The sequence below is a fragment of the Pseudophryne corroboree genome, chromosome 1 (genome assembly GCF_028390025.1).
Source record: "Pseudophryne corroboree isolate aPseCor3 chromosome 1, aPseCor3.hap2, whole genome shotgun sequence".
Classification (NCBI taxonomy): domain Eukaryota; kingdom Metazoa; phylum Chordata; class Amphibia; order Anura; family Myobatrachidae; genus Pseudophryne; species Pseudophryne corroboree.
Window position 1 is genome coordinate 105,557,067 of NC_086444.1, and position 17,661 is coordinate 105,574,727.

Here is a 17,661-nt window from a genome sequence, read left to right on the forward strand (position 1 = left end):
ATATCTGGCACTGGGGGCATATGTGGCACTGGGAGCACAGCCCTAGCAACAAGCACTACCCCCTAGCAACGAGCATGACACCCAGTGCATGAAACCCCTGGCAACGAGCATGACACCCTGAGCATGAAAATCCCTGGCACCGTGCATGGAACCAAGAGCATGAAACCCCTGGCAACAAGCAGGTAATTTAAAAGTAATTAGAAGCCTTACTGTAGAACTTAATGTGTAATGGGCATTACGGTGTGTGGCATAATGTATCACGGACATTGCGGTGTGTGTCATAATGTGTCAGGCATTACGGTGTGTTGTATACTATATCACGGGCATTGTGGTATGTGGTATAATGTCTCAGGATCATTGCGGTGTGTGTCATACTGTGTCACAGACATTGTATGTGCTATAATGTATCAGGGGCATTGCAGTGTGTAGCATAATGTATAACGGGCATTGCGATTCCTGTCATAATGTGTCACAGGCATTACGGTGTGTGGCATAATGTGTCGGGGGCATTACAGTGTGTGCATATTGTGTCATGTGCATTATTGTGTGTGGCATAATGGCTAAGGCCATTGCAGTATGTGGCATAATGTATACTGGGCATTACTATAAGGAGGAAAAATGACAAATAATGTAAGGGGCATGAATCAGGATTATTTTTCTTTCCTGTGGTGGCTAACGTCTGGGCGTGCAGGTTGCAAAACTGGGGTATAAGGTAGTCCTTTCCTGCAATGCCACGCCCCTTTATGCAAAGACACGCCCATTTAAATGAAGCCACACACCCTTTTTGGCGGCGCGCGCCTTCGCCGCGCGCATGTTTGTCCCTGTACTATTGCCAATTATGGGGGGAGGGGGGGGGGGGGGGGGGGCAAAGGATTTTTTGGCTTGGGGGAGAAAAATTTCTAGTTACGCCACTGGTCCGGGCACTACACAAAGTGCATCAGGGAAGCAAGATATGCCTATATACTAGATCTCCAACCAATGTACATTAACAAACAACTATCATTCTAATTTACCATCCTCATCCCGTAGCAAAGCACGGGTATTCAGCTATCTACAATGTTATTTATACTGTGCGTCTAATATTTACATTTATTTTTGTAAACAGACATTTTTAAAATCCCGGGCAACGTCGGGTACTCCAGCTAGTGTGTGTATATATATATAGATAGATAGATAGATAGATAGATAGATAGATAGATAGATAGATAGATAGATAGATAGATAGATGTGTGTATGTGTATGTATGTTCCAACATAACTCTACAATGCCTGGAGCAATTTACTCCAAACTTGGTACACATGTGACTTACAATCTGGAAAAAAATACTGTGGGGGTAAGACACCCCTAGCACCCCTAGATGGGGGTGACATGTAAAAATCCATAGTTCTCGGGGTCGCTGAGATGAATAGTGACACTCCCAATGCCGTTTAGGTCCAAGTTCAGCCCCCATCAGCATGGGGGGTGGGAAGGGGTGACAAAGAAAGTATCCAAAATGAGCGACATTAGTGTCAAATCCATCGTTTTCAGGGTCGCTAAGCTGATCGCAATTTGAAAATTAATATGTTCCTTAGACTGTCCGTTAACATATAGGCTATTTATCTTCACACTTCACACTAATTATTTTAGGGGCTGGGTAGTGAACTGAAACTTGAAGATGGGCGCAATTAAATAGTCATATTGCATTAAGATTTCCACGCGGGCGATCTATATATATATATATATATATATATAGAAAAGATGTCGCGCAATCTCACACAGAGTCTTTGAAATATATATCAGTCCAAATGTACTTTTGCAGCAGTCCTCTTCTAGGAGTAAACCCGTACTCCTCAGCACATGTGAAAAAAAGAAATAATGGAGGGCGCAATGGTGTGACACCCCCTGACGAAGTCTTACGACGAAACGCGTTGGGCGTGGCCAGCAGGACGAGGTTCAAGGATCCATTGTCTGAAGTGTCAGCGCGTGTGGTCCGTTATTCAAGTCCGTGCGGCTAGAAGGATTTAGCGGCTGCTGTTATCCTGTGAGCGACGGGGTTCGTTGGTGCGGTTTTCCGGAGGCTCCACTGATGATCTACATCGCGCTGGTTAACTTTTATTTTAAATGTACGTGAGTGATACTGATGCCAGTAAAAACTTGTAATTCTATACTCACCATTGCGCCCTCCATTATTTCTTTCTTTCTTTTTTTCATATATATATATATATATATATATATATAAATACAGAGAAGCCCTCACTCACTGACTCACTCATTCACTCAGTCAGTCACTCACTCATTCACTCACTCACTCACTCACTCACTCACTCACTCACTCACTCATCACTAATTCTCTCACTTCCCAATATGTTAGGAAGCTGAAATGTAACATAGGTATTCTTCAGGTGGGAAATACTTTAGGGAAACTACATAATTAGAATTTTAATAAATCTCCCGTAAGGGGATGAAAAGGGGTTAACATAATGACGTCATGACTGATGCATGGCTTGGGTTGCGTAAATGATAACTCCCAAATGGACAAGATCGGTTCAAAATTTGGATTGCACCTCCAGTGTGTAGAATGTAATAAACTACAAAAATGGTCGGATTGGCTGTTGTCCCTGTAGTCAGGGAGGTCTGTCAGTAATCAGGGAGCTCCGTCTCATCCTGGTACAATAGGCCACTGTGATTTAGTCACACTGATGACCAGCGTGGGTGTGAGGAGAATCATGGAGTACATCATTTATTTACCTGGATATGTCATAATGGGGCAGATTTATTAAGCTCGGTGAAGTGATAAAGTGGAAGGTGATAACGCACCAGCCAGTCAGTTCCTAACTGTCATTTTTCAAACCCAGCCTGTGACATGGTAGTTAGGATCTGATTGGCTGGTCCTTTATCACCTTCCACTTTATCACTTCACCGAGCTTAATAAATCTGCCCCAATGTTACTGATGACAATAATAATACATTTAAAGAGTGGTTTTCTTTTTACTCTTCCGGTTGGTCTACAGCAAATGCAAAACATTCAGCCTGAAACAAATGTCATAATTGCTTCCTCGTAATATGGGCCTAATTCAGACTGGAAGGCTGCAGTGGCAGCGTTCGCAGTCTAAAGCCCTGTGCTGTTTGTGCACTCGCAGCATCTGCACCGCATGTGCACACACGAGATGCAAAGGCATCTCACTGGTGTGATCGCTTCTTCGTGGAGTTGGCGGGGCATATCGGCGGCGTTGGGGAGCATGGTCCAGACAACGCAGGCATGTCCGGACCGTTTATGGGGCGGGTCATGGCGGCTGCGTGACATCACACGCAGCAGCTGCGACCAAAAAGCATGGCGGGTAGCTGCTGTATTGATCTTGTATTATATTATTGCATCCTGTGCGTATTGATCTCAGATTATATTATTGCATTCCGTGCGTATTGATCTCAGATTATATTATTGCATCCCCTGCTGTATTGATCTTATATTATATTATTGCATCCCCTGCTGTATTGATCTTATATTATATTATTGCATCCCCTGCTGTATTGATCTTGTATTATATTATTGCATCCCCTGCTGTATTGATCTTATATTATATTATTGCATCCCCTGCTGTATTGATCTTATATTATATTATTGCATCCCCTGCTGTATTGATCTTGTATTATATTATTGCATCCCCTGCTGTATTGATCTTATATTATATTATTGCATCCCCTGCTGTATTGATCTTGTATTATATTATTGCATCCCCTGCTGTATTGATCTTGTATTATATTATTGCATCCCCTGCTGTATTGATCTTGTATTATATTATTGCATCCCCTGCTGTATTGATCTTGTATTATATTATTGCATCCCCTGCTGTATTGATCTTATATTATATTATTGCATCCCCTGCTGTATTGATCTTATATTATATTATTGCATCCCCTGCTGTATTGATCTTATATTATATTATTGCATTCCCTGCTGTATTGATCTTGTATTATATTATTGCATCCCCTGCTGTATTGATCTTGTATTATATTATTGCATCCCCTGCTGTATTGATCTTGTATTATATTATTGCATCCCCTGCTGTATTGATCTTATATTATATTATTGCATCCCCTGCTGTATTGATCTTGTATTATATTATTGCATCCCCTGCTGTATTGATCTTATATTATATTATTGCATCCCCTGCTGTATTGATCTTATATTATATTATTGCATCCCCTGCTGTATTGATCTTGTATTATATTATTGCATTCCGTGCTGTATTGATCTTATATTATATTATTGCATCCCCTGCTGTATTGATCTCAGATTATATTATTGCATCCCCTGCTGTATTGATCTTATATTATATTATTGCATCCCCTGCTGTATTGATCTTGTATTATATTATTGCATCCCCTGCTGTATTGATCTTATATTATATTATTGCATCCCCTGCTGTATTGATCTTGTATTATATTATTGCATCCCCTGCTGTATTGGTTTTGTATTATATTATTGCATCCCCTGCTGTATTGATCTTGTATTATATTATTGCATCCCCTGCTGTATTGATCTTATATTATATTATTGCATCCCCTGCTGTATTGATCTTGTATTATGTTATTGCATCCCCTGCTGTATTGATCTTGTATTATATTATTGCATCCCCTGCTGTATTGATCTTGTATTATATTATTGCATCCCCTGCTGTATTGATCTTGTATTATATTATTGCATCCCCTGCTGTATTGATCTTGTATTATATTATTGCATCCCCTGCTGTATTGATCTTATATTATATTATTGCATCCCCTGCTGTATTGATCTTGTATTATATTATTGCATCCCCTGCTGTATTGATCTTGTATTATATTATTGCATCCCCTGCTGTATTGATCTTATATTATATTATTGCATCCCCTGCTGTATTGATCTTATATTATATTATTGCATCCCCTGCTGTATTGGTTTTGTATTATATTATTGCATCCCCTGCTGTATTGATCTTGTATTATATTATTGCATCCCCTGCTGTATTGATCTTGTATTATATTATTGCATCCCCTGCTGTATTGATCTTGTATTATATTATTGCATCCCCTGCTGTATTGATCTTGTATTATATTATTGCATCCCCTGCTGTATTGATCTTGTATTATATTATTGCATCCCCTGCTGTATTGATCTTATATTATATTATTGCATCCCCTGCTGTATTGATCTTGTATTATATTATTGCATCCCCTGCTGTATTGATCTTATATTATATTATTGCATCCCCTGCTGTATTGATCTTGTATTATATTATTGCATCCCCTGCTGTATTGATCTTGTATTATATTATTGCATCCCCTGCTGTATTGATCTTATATTATATTATTGCATCCCCTGCTGTATTGATCTTATATTATATTATTGCATCCCCTGCTGTATTGATCTTGTATTATATTATTGCATCCCCTGCTGTATTGATCTTGTATTATATTATTGCATCCCCTGCTGTATTGATCTTATATTATATTATTGCATCCCCTGCTGTATTGATCTTATATTATATTATTGCATCCCCTGCTGTATTGATCTTGTATTATATTATTGCATCCCCTGCTGTATTGATCTTGTATTATATTATTGCATCCCCTGCTGTATTGATCTTGTATTATATTATTGCATCCCCTGCTGTATTGATCTTGTATTATATTATTGCATCCCCTGCTGTATTGATCTTGTATTATATTATTGCATCCCCTGCTGTATTGATCTTATATTATATTATTGCATCCCCTGCTGTATTGATCTTATATTATATTATTGCATCCCCTGCTGTATTGATCTTATATTATATTATTGCATTCCCTGCTGTATTGATCTTGTATTATATTATTGCATCCCCTGCTGTATTGATCTTGTATTATATTATTGCATCCCCTGCTGTATTGATCTTGTATTATATTATTGCATCCCCTGCTGTATTGATCTTATATTATATTATTGCATCCCCTGCTGTATTGATCTTATATTATATTATTGCATCCCCTGCTGTATTGATCTTGTATTATATTATTGCATCCCCTGCTGTATTGATCTTATATTATATTATTGCATCCCCTGCTGTATTGATCTTATATTATATTATTGCATCCCCTGCTGTATTGATCTTATATTATATTATTGCATCCCCTGCTGTATTGATCTTGTATTATATTATTGCATCCCCTGCTGTATTGATCTTGTATTATATTATTGCATCCCCTGCTGTATTGATCTTGTATTATATTATTGCATCCCCTGCTGTATTGATCTTATATTATATTATTGCATCCCCTGCTGTATTGATCTTGTATTATATTATTGCATCCCCTGCTGTATTGATCTTATATTATATTATTGCATCCCCTGCTGTATTGATCTTGTATTATATTATTGCATCCCCTGCTGTATTGATCTTGTATTATATTATTGCATCCCCTGCTGTATTGATCTTGTATTATATTATTGCATCCCCTGCTGTATTGATCTTGTATTATATTATTGCATCCCCTGCTGTATTGATCTTGTATTATATTATTGCATCCCCTGCTGTATTGATCTTATATTATATTATTGCATCCCCTGCTGTATTGATCTTATATTATATTATTGCATCCCCTGCTGTATTGATCTTATATTATATTATTGCATTCCCTGCTGTATTGATCTTGTATTATATTATTGCATCCCCTGCTGTATTGATCTTGTATTATATTATTGCATCCCCTGCTGTATTGATCTTGTATTATATTATTGCATCCCCTGCTGTATTGATCTTATATTATATTATTGCATCCCCTGCTGTATTGATCTTGTATTATATTATTGCATCCCCTGCTGTATTGATCTTATATTATATTATTGCATCCCCTGCTGTATTGATCTTATATTATATTATTGCATCCCCTGCTGTATTGATCTTGTATTATATTATTGCATTCCGTGCTGTATTGATCTTATATTATATTATTGCATCCCCTGCTGTATTGATCTCAGATTATATTATTGCATTCCGTGCTGTATTGATCTTGTATTATATTATTGCATTCCGTGCTGTATTGATCTTATATTATATTATTGCATCCCCTGCTGTATTGATCTCAGATTATATTATTGCATCCCCTGCTGTATTGATCTTATATTATATTATTGCATCCCCTGCTGTATTGATCTTGTATTATATTATTGCATCCCCTGCTGTATTGATCTTATATTATATTATTGCATCCCCTGCTGTATTGATCTTGTATTATATTATTGCATCCCCTGCTGTATTGGTTTTGTATTATATTATTGCATCCCCTGCTGTATTGATCTTGTATTATATTATTGCATCCCCTGCTGTATTGATCTTATATTATATTATTGCATCCCCTGCTGTATTGATCTTGTATTATGTTATTGCATCCCCTGCTGTATTGATCTTGTATTATATTATTGCATCCCCTGCTGTATTGATCTTGTATTATATTATTGCATCCCCTGCTGTATTGATCTTGTATTATATTATTGCATCCCCTGCTGTATTGATCTTGTATTATATTATTGCATCCCCTGCTGTATTGATCTTATATTATATTATTGCATCCCCTGCTGTATTGATCTTGTATTATATTATTGCATCCCCTGCTGTATTGATCTTGTATTATATTATTGCATCCCCTGCTGTATTGATCTTATATTATATTATTGCATCCCCTGCTGTATTGATCTTATATTATATTATTGCATCCCCTGCTGTATTGGTTTTGTATTATATTATTGCATCCCCTGCTGTATTGATCTTGTATTATATTATTGCATCCCCTGCTGTATTGATCTTGTATTATATTATTGCATCCCCTGCTGTATTGATCTTGTATTATATTATTGCATCCCCTGCTGTATTGATCTTGTATTATATTATTGCATCCCCTGCTGTATTGATCTTGTATTATATTATTGCATCCCCTGCTGTATTGATCTTATATTATATTATTGCATCCCCTGCTGTATTGATCTTGTATTATATTATTGCATCCCCTGCTGTATTGATCTTATATTATATTATTGCATCCCCTGCTGTATTGATCTTGTATTATATTATTGCATCCCCTGCTGTATTGATCTTGTATTATATTATTGCATCCCCTGCTGTATTGATCTTATATTATATTATTGCATCCCCTGCTGTATTGATCTTATATTATATTATTGCATCCCCTGCTGTATTGATCTTGTATTATATTATTGCATCCCCTGCTGTATTGATCTTGTATTATATTATTGCATCCCCTGCTGTATTGATCTTATATTATATTATTGCATCCCCTGCTGTATTGATCTTATATTATATTATTGCATCCCCTGCTGTATTGATCTTGTATTATATTATTGCATCCCCTGCTGTATTGATCTTGTATTATATTATTGCATCCCCTGCTGTATTGATCTTGTATTATATTATTGCATCCCCTGCTGTATTGATCTTGTATTATATTATTGCATCCCCTGCTGTATTGATCTTGTATTATATTATTGCATCCCCTGCTGTATTGATCTTATATTATATTATTGCATCCCCTGCTGTATTGATCTTATATTATATTATTGCATCCCCTGCTGTATTGATCTTATATTATATTATTGCATTCCCTGCTGTATTGATCTTGTATTATATTATTGCATCCCCTGCTGTATTGATCTTGTATTATATTATTGCATCCCCTGCTGTATTGATCTTGTATTATATTATTGCATCCCCTGCTGTATTGATCTTATATTATATTATTGCATCCCCTGCTGTATTGATCTTGTATTATATTATTGCATCCCCTGCTGTATTGATCTTATATTATATTATTGCATCCCCTGCTGTATTGATCTTATATTATATTATTGCATCCCCTGCTGTATTGATCTTGTATTATATTATTGCATTCCGTGCTGTATTGATCTTATATTATATTATTGCATCCCCTGCTGTATTGATCTCAGATTATATTATTGCATTCCGTGCTGTATTGATCTTGTATTATATTATTGCATTCCGTGCTGTATTGATCTTATATTATATTATTGCATCCCCTGCTGTATTGATCTCAGATTATATTATTGCATCCCCTGCTGTATTGATCTTATATTATATTATTGCATCCCCTGCTGTATTGATCTTGTATTATATTATTGCATCCCCTGCTGTATTGATCTTATATTATATTATTGCATCCCCTGCTGTATTGATCTTGTATTATATTATTGCATCCCCTGCTGTATTGGTTTTGTATTATATTATTGCATCCCCTGCTGTATTGATCTTGTATTATATTATTGCATCCCCTGCTGTATTGATCTTATATTATATTATTGCATCCCCTGCTGTATTGATCTTGTATTATGTTATTGCATCCCCTGCTGTATTGATCTTGTATTATATTATTGCATCCCCTGCTGTATTGATCTTGTATTATATTATTGCATCCCCTGCTGTATTGATCTTGTATTATATTATTGCATCCCCTGCTGTATTGATCTTATATTATATTATTGCATCCCCTGCTGTATTGATCTTGTATTATATTATTGCATCCCCTGCTGTATTGATCTTGTATTATATTATTGCATCCCCTGCTGTATTGATCTTATATTATATTATTGCATCCCCTGCTGTATTGATCTTATATTATATTATTGCATCCCCTGCTGTATTGGTTTTGTATTATATTATTGCATCCCCTGCTGTATTGATCTTGTATTATATTATTGCATCCCCTGCTGTATTGATCTTATATTATATTATTGCATCCCCTGCTGTATTGATCTTATATTATATTATTGCATCCCCTGCTGTATTGATCTTGTATTATATTATTGCATCCCCTGCTGTATTGATCTTGTATTATATTATTGCATCCCCTGCTGTATTGATCTTATATTATGTTTCTACATCCCCTGCTGTATTGATCTTATATTATATTATTGCATCCCCTGCTGTATTGATCTTGTATTATATTATTGCATCCCCTGCTGTATTGATCTTGTATTATATTATTGCATCCCCTGCTGTATTGATCTTGTATTATATTATTGCATCCCCTGCTGTATTGGTTTTGTATTATATTATTGCATCCCCTGCTGTATTGATCTTGTATTATATTATTGCATCCCCTGCTGTATTGATCTTGTATTATATTATTGCATCCCCTGCTGTATTGATCTTGTATTATATTATTGCATCCCCTGCTGTATTGATCTTGTATTATATTATTGCATCCCCTGCTGTATTGATCTCAGATTATATTATTGCATCCCCTGCTGTATTGATCTTGTATTATATTATTGCATCCCCTGCTGTATTGATCTTGTATTATATTATTGCATCCCCTGCTGTATTGATCTTGTATTATATTATTGCATCCCCTGCTGTATTGATCTTGTATTATATTATTGCATCCCCTGCTGTATTGATCTCAGATTATATTATTGCATCCCCTGCTGTATTGATCTTGTATTATATTATTGCATCCCCTGCTGTATTGATCTTGTATTATATTATTGCATCCCCTGCTGTATTGATCTTGTATTATATTATTGCATCCCCTGCTGTATTGATCTTGTATTATGTTTTTGCATCCCCTGCTGTATTGGTTTTGTATTATATTATTGCATCCCCTGCTGTATTGATCTTGTATTATATTATTGCATCCCCTGCTGTATTGATCTTGTATTATATTATTGCATCCCCTGCTGTATTGATCTTGTATTATATTATTGCATCCCCTGCTGTATTGATCTTATATTATATTATTGCATCCCCTGCTGTATTGATCTTGTATTATGTTTTTGCATCCCCTGCTGTATTGATCTTGTATTATATTATTGCATCCCCTGCTGTATTGATCTTATATTATATTATTGCATCCCCTGCTGTATTGATCTTGTATTATGTTTTTGCATCCCCTGCTGTATTGATCTTGTATTATGTTTTTGCATCCCCTGCTGTATTGGTTTAGTATTATATTATTGCATCCCCTGCTGTATTAGTTGCATATTATATTATTCCATTCCCTGCTGTATTGGTCTCGTATTATATAGAGATGAGCGGGTTCGGTTCTCAGAGAAACGAACCCCCCCGAACTTTGCCTTCCGAGTCCGGATCTGAGCCAGGCTCGGATTTTCCCTCGACTCGGAAATCAGAATGCGGCAAAACGTCATCATCCCGCTGTCGGATTCTCGCGGGATCTGGATTCCATATAAGGAGCCGCGCGTCCCCGCCATTTTCACTCCAGTCTCGGAAAGTCGTGTCCTCAGTGTTCAGTGTCTGTGTGTTGGGGCGGGAAAGTGGGGTGGCAAGTGTTGTGCTGCTCAGTCCAGTCCAGTGTAGTCACTCAGTGTATTGTGCAGCATCAGTCCAGGCAGTCACAGTGTTGGTGTTCTCTGCTGCCATATATCCAGTGTAGCTGTAAAGTGGTGCTGTGTTGTGCAGACCAGTCCAGTGCAGTCAGTGTATTGTGCTGTATCAGTCCAGGCAGATATATCCAGTGTAGCTGTAAAGTGGTGCTGTGTTGTGTTGTGCAGACCAGTCCAGTGCAGTCAGTGTATTGTGCTGTATCAGTCCAGGCAGATATATCCAGTGTAGCTGTAAAGTGGTGCTGTGTTGTGTTGTGCAGACCAGTCCAGTGCAGTCAGTGTATTGTGCTGTATCAGTCCAGGCAGATATATCCAGTGTAGCTGTAAAGTGGTGCTGTGTTGTGTTGTGCAGACCAGTCCAGTGTAGTCAGTGTATTGTGCTGTATCAATCCAGGCAGATATATCCAGTGTAGCTGTAAAGTGGTGCTGTGTTGTGCAGACCAGTCCAGTGTGGTCAGTGTATTGTGCTGTATCAGTCCAGGCAGATATATCCAGTATATCCAACAACCAACTCCTAGATGGGCCAGGTGTTTGTGCCGCACACTTGTGTCGTTTAGCTTAGTCATACAGCTACCTCATTGCAACTCGTTTTCTTCTTTGCATCATGTGCTGTTTAAAATAAAAAAAAAGATCGCTATATACTCAGAGCATGTGGTTAATTCTGTCTGGATAAGATATACTTCTGCTGTGATACTTGTTAAATAGGAAAGTCTTACCACTTTTGCAGTACGGCTTTTTGTCCTTTAATATATATATTTGGCAACTTCTCTCCTATGGGGGCTGCACTGTAGTCAGACATGGTTGTACCACAGTAGATGTCCTTCCCTCATACATTGGGGTTTTACTTAATTTTTGCAGATATTCCCTGAAAACGGGTGTTTTGGGGGATTGGACACCAAGGCTTGATACAGCTCCCCAAGGGAGAGTGTATCACTGTAATAATGTGAGAAACTCAGGCACCATCAGAATGGTTTCCTGGGTAGAACGTAGTTACTATTCTGTGGCTTGAACTATGTAGAATTATCAGTAATGAAATTAGAAGAAATCACTACTGATGACATTTTGTTATTTTAGTTGGTTTTGTAACTAGAATTCAGGCCCCTGCAACTCAACTTATCAAAATGAACTCCCTCTTCATGGTTACCTACAGCAGTGGCTCCCAACTCCAGTCCACCTGCAGGTCATGTTTCCAGGATTTCTGTCTGTGGAAAGAGGTGTGATTACTGACCCAGAAAATAGATCAACTCACCTGTGCATGACTAAAGAAATCCAGAAAACATGACCTGTTGGGGGTACTTGAGGACTAGAATTGACAGCCACTGACCAAAATCATTAATTATTTCTTAATCTGTCTACATTATGGCCTGATTGAGAGCTGCACTCAGGGGTAGATGTTTGAAGTGGTGATAGGGGAGAAAACGGTAACTGTGCATGCTGTGTGTGCTGATACCGCTTCTCCGCCACGTAATAATGTAGTGGTTACTGTCATTGCTGGCACTGCTGTCTACAAGAGGGCAGCACCGATATCCTAGGTGGTGGCACTGACCGTTCCGACAGCTGCAGCTATCGATTTCACCAGCTGCCATTGCCCCATCACCACAACAGGGATAGCTCTGTCCCTGGATGTGCCGGCTGCTGGCTGCATAGGAGATCTTGCGATAGTCTCTCCTCCCAGCCAGCTCACTGGGCTTGTACAGAATGTTGGTAGGGCTGACTGAGGGATATAGCAGATAGGAGCCAATCAGCACGCTCCTCTGCCAGATCCACTAATGATTACCAATGCTGTGCAGCTGGAGCGCAGCACCTCTACGCCCAGCTGCCTCTGCCAGTACCCGGCATCTCCCGTCGCCTAGCAACAAACAAGAAGCCGCCTGGTGAAAGCTCTCCGGCGCCCTGGTTGCCTGGCAGCAACCGGAGTGCACGGGTGGACGAGCCGGCGGCTGGTAACAGTAATGCTTTCTACTTCACCTCAGTAAAGAGGTGAAGCAGGAAGTAATATGTGCCGCTATAATAAACCACCCCCCTCCCCCACCCCCAAATCACAATGTACAAAGTGCAAAAGTCCCTGAAAACCCAGATGGATGGGATTACTATAGATGCTCTCACTCACTGTAATGGCTCTGATCTCCCATGCACAGAGATGGCCGCCCTGGGGCCGGTGTGTGAGGGCAGTGGGCTGCTACTCTGATGATCCTCAGAGGAGCAGGTTGTGTTGGTAGGTTCTGGAACTCAGCTGCTGCTGCCTCCGGTGTATGTGTCTCTGTGTACCCTCACAGCTCCTGTCCTGGCATGTGATTGGAGTAGAGCCGTGGGGGTCGGGACGGTGCACAGCCCGGTATAGAAATACCAGCTCGCTGACTGGCTGGGACACTGCAAAACTTTCCCAACGTTTGCCCAGCCCGGGAGAGACTGAGCGCTGACACCCACATAGGCTGCAGCAGCGACGCTGGGAGCGAGGCACATGGAGATAACCCAGGAGAGGAGAGGATGCGGCAGTGTTGGGAGTGGGGATGGGGGACAGCTTGCATCCCCTCAAATCTGGAGTCAGGGCGTGTGCCCCCCTAGCCCCCCCTAGTTACAGCCATGCATACACAGATGCTCAGCTTTTTACACTGGAGGCCATACTGAGAAACTACGTCTGCGTATGGCTGGTATAAGTTTTGATGGTGCGACTGATGCCCATATGAGGCTGTAGTCAATATACAGTAGTATATTGCATACAATATATAAGAAATAACCCCAGAAACAAATTAAAGTACCCAGCTCGGGTTGCCAAACTGACAGTATAGGTTTGCACCATGAACTTACTGTAAATCAAGATGAAGTTACCTCTGAAGTTCCAAACGTTCTCAGATAACTGATATATACCATACACATGTTCTCCTACAAATCGCTATTGCTGCTACTGATGGAAATCTTACCATAGTGTCATAGGATACAGCATGAGGAAAGTGATGCATTTGTGCCCACCCAAAGAAGACTGGAGAACTGGTATCCCAATAGGAGTAGATAGTGTCTGAGCAATTATACAACACATTTTAGCTTCCTACCACATCTGTTGTATCCATGTTTTTTTGCAGACAATTCCCGATGCTCTCCTTCACATAATCCCTCTTCACTTGTGTTCAAGTTACAGCAGTCAGGACTATCGGAGCAATTTATTAAGTGTGACATATCTGTGCAAAAATGAGTAATGCATGTAACCATTCAACGTCAAGCTTTTCATCTGTGTCTAAGGCGTAGGAAAATTCATTCTATTTCCAGGTTATGTATTTATTGCACGGTAAACTAACTACGATGTAGATCAGAATTGGGAGAATAATAAGGATCTTTTGTACAATGGAGACTTTGATATACTACGTGACAAATGGATTTGAATTATGGTGACTTAGTTTTGCATTTATCAATTTGTTTTGTTTAAGTTTTGCAGCAGACAAGACCCAATATTAATGGCTATTTTGCTATATTAAACATAAGAGAACAAAAAATATAGCAGTGAGACCAGTACGACATATTGCTTTTACTGGGCAATTTATTCATCTTTTTATTCCACCGTTATGATTTAAGGCTCAGGGATTGTGGCCCCGAGTACTGTTTCTGTATTGTGTTTTGTGGGCTTCTTTCATATTCCCTTCTCATTAATCATCAGCTGACAGGCCAGGAATTAGGGAACAGAGGCAAACCCGGAGCATTTAACAGTTATTTCAGCATGTATAACACGTCAGTTCAGCTTCCTCCTCATACAGCCTGGTGTTATTCTAAGAGAAGACGTGTTAATTAGAAATTAAATTTTCTTATGTGGCAATTTTAATTGGTTCCTCACTCAAAGGCCGTGAGATCACTGCAGTAACACCTCTGACATCAGGTTAAATATAAACAGCCAAAAGAGATGGGTCCCCAAGCTTTTCGTTTTACAGCTGAAGTGTACCAGTTTTAATTAGAGATGAGCGGCTTTGGATTTACTCTGTTCTTAACGCCAGAATTATCGCAAAATCAGATTTTCTGGATTTTTCTTATTGGCTAACCAAAACACGTGACATGCGAGAGTCAATAAGGAGATTCAAGTAAATCAGAGTAAAACCGAACCCACTCATCTCTAGTTTTAATAAGGGTATATTATACAGGTTGAGTATCCCATATCCAAATATTCCGAAATACGGAATATTCCGAAATACAGACTTTTTTGAGTGAGAGTGAGATAGTGAAACCTTTGTTTTTTGATGGCTCAATGTACACAAACTTTGTTTAATACACAAAGTTATTAAAAATATTGTATTAAATGACATCCAGACTGTGTGTATAAGGTGTATATGAAACATAAATGAATTGTGTGAATGTAGTCACACTTTGTTTAATGCACAAAGTTATAAAAAATATTGGATAAAATTACCTACAGGCTGTGTGTATAAGGTGTATATGAAACATAAATGCATTCTGTGCTTAGACCTGGGTCCCATCACCATGATATCTCATTATGGTATGCAATTATTCCAAAATACGGAAAAATCCCATATCCAAAATACCTCTGGTCCCAAGCTTTTTGGATAAGGGATACTCAACCTGTAGTGCATTAACAATAGCTGTCTTTACTTCCCCATAGAGCAGGGGTCAGGGAACATTTTTACCTTTTACCCCAAAATATATTTAGATACGCCGATGTTACGCCCTTGATTTGAAAGGAAGGAAATCATATATTATTGTGCATATATACTGGTTATCACTGTTTGTATGTCATTTCTGAGATACTGTGTATTTATATATATATATTTATTATTTTCGCCAATTATTTTTTGGCAATGAATGGGTTAATTAACACTTTCTTCCCAAAACACAAATATTAAGGTAAGAAAGATTGATGACAGGGGAAGGGGGGGGGGGGGGGGGACACACGACTTTTAGGAGACAGATGGTCGCATCCTCACCTCAGTAATGTCAGTGGGAATTTCCCACTGTTATGTGGGCCACTATCTGATCCTGCAGAACTCCGTCAGTGGTCAGCCAGAGAACACTTCAAGTTTTGTGTGTGGGTTGGTGGGCCGCGGGCGAGAGGACAGGACAGCGCAGGACGGGCGGGCGTGAGGGAGTGCGGTGTGACGTCACACCGCGGCCAGGAACACAGCACAAGGCGGCCAGGAGCACAGCGCAGGGCGGGCAGGAGGGAGCGCGGTATGATGTCAGCACGTCACATCGAGAGCCGGCCGGTGCTGGACGGGGCTGTGTCTCGGCAGCGCGACCGTCCGTTACCCCCAGGAATTTAATTTTTACCCCATTTGGGGTAATTTACCCCTGTTCCCTGACCACTGCCATAGAGTGTTCCTTCCTAACACCAAAACGTTTGCACTTAAGAAAAATGTCCAATCAGAGTTTGGCAAGGTTATTGATTCAAATAAATAATTTTTTGTTCTCTTTTTTTTTTTTTAAATCCCTTTCTCTCCCCACATGACATAGCAGCCCTGTCAGATTAACTGCTTCTTTGGCCATTGGTTCCATTGAAGTTTTTCTGCAGGATGTTTCATTTTCAATGAACAAGCAAAAGCTACTGTATGACTACTCCCACTCTTACAGGGGAAAACAATGATCTCCATGTAGAATGATATATAGCCATATCTAGGTTTTACTGAACATTTAAGGAAAATAAGCAATAGACATTAATTACTCTTTAACAGTCAGGACATTTTTAAAGCTTAGGGCTACATTTACTAAGTGCCAATAATACATACCTTCCAACTGTACCGATTTTTGCTGGGCAGTCCCATTTATTGGAACACTGTACCACTGTCCCTGTCCCAACTAAGGTGGTGGGTGAGTTAGGGGAACCCCTGTCGCTCGCTGCTTTATTCACAGAAGAGAGGGACAAGACTCATGGCAGCAACTCCTGCAGTACTGGGCATGCTTCCACAGTGATGGTGGCTGGAGGTTGCGGCATTCCTGTGAAGCCACACCACCTTTTGTTGAGGCCACTTCCCCTTTTCGGGTGCATGCACGTTCGACGCACGCTGTAGTCCTGAATTCTGCATACAGAGTGTTGGGAGGTATGCGCTTCCCCGCTGATAAGACAGGTCACTCTCCTGCTCTCAGTCACTTCTGCCTGTCAGATCCAGTCGGCAGCCACTACCATGGTAACAGGCCCCTGGTTGGCTGAGAGATAATCATTCTCAGCCAACCAGCAGCCTGTTACCATGGTAGCAGCTGCTGATTGGATTTGACAGAAGAAGCTTTCCGCACCAAAACACAGAGATCAGATGCCGTGATCTCTGTTTTGCATCGTTTTCAGATCCGAGCCAGGCAGGAAGAAC

At 39.5% G+C, this 17,661-nt stretch overlaps 1 protein-coding gene and 1 long non-coding RNA gene across 3 annotated transcripts in view; one reads left to right on the forward strand and one right to left on the reverse strand.

Moving 5' to 3' along the window:
• PARP8 (poly(ADP-ribose) polymerase family member 8) overlaps window positions 1-17,661 on the forward strand; it is a 420,080-nt gene that overhangs the window by 125,333 nt on the left and 277,086 nt on the right. The gene's annotated exons all lie outside the window — the stretch shown is intronic.
• On the reverse strand, window positions 14,884-17,447 carry LOC134957347 (uncharacterized). The gene is made up of 2 exons (XR_010186665.1): window positions 17,086-17,447; window positions 14,884-15,123 (listed from the first exon to the last, which is right to left on the reverse strand). It is a non-coding gene; the product is annotated as an uncharacterized LOC134957347 (long non-coding RNA).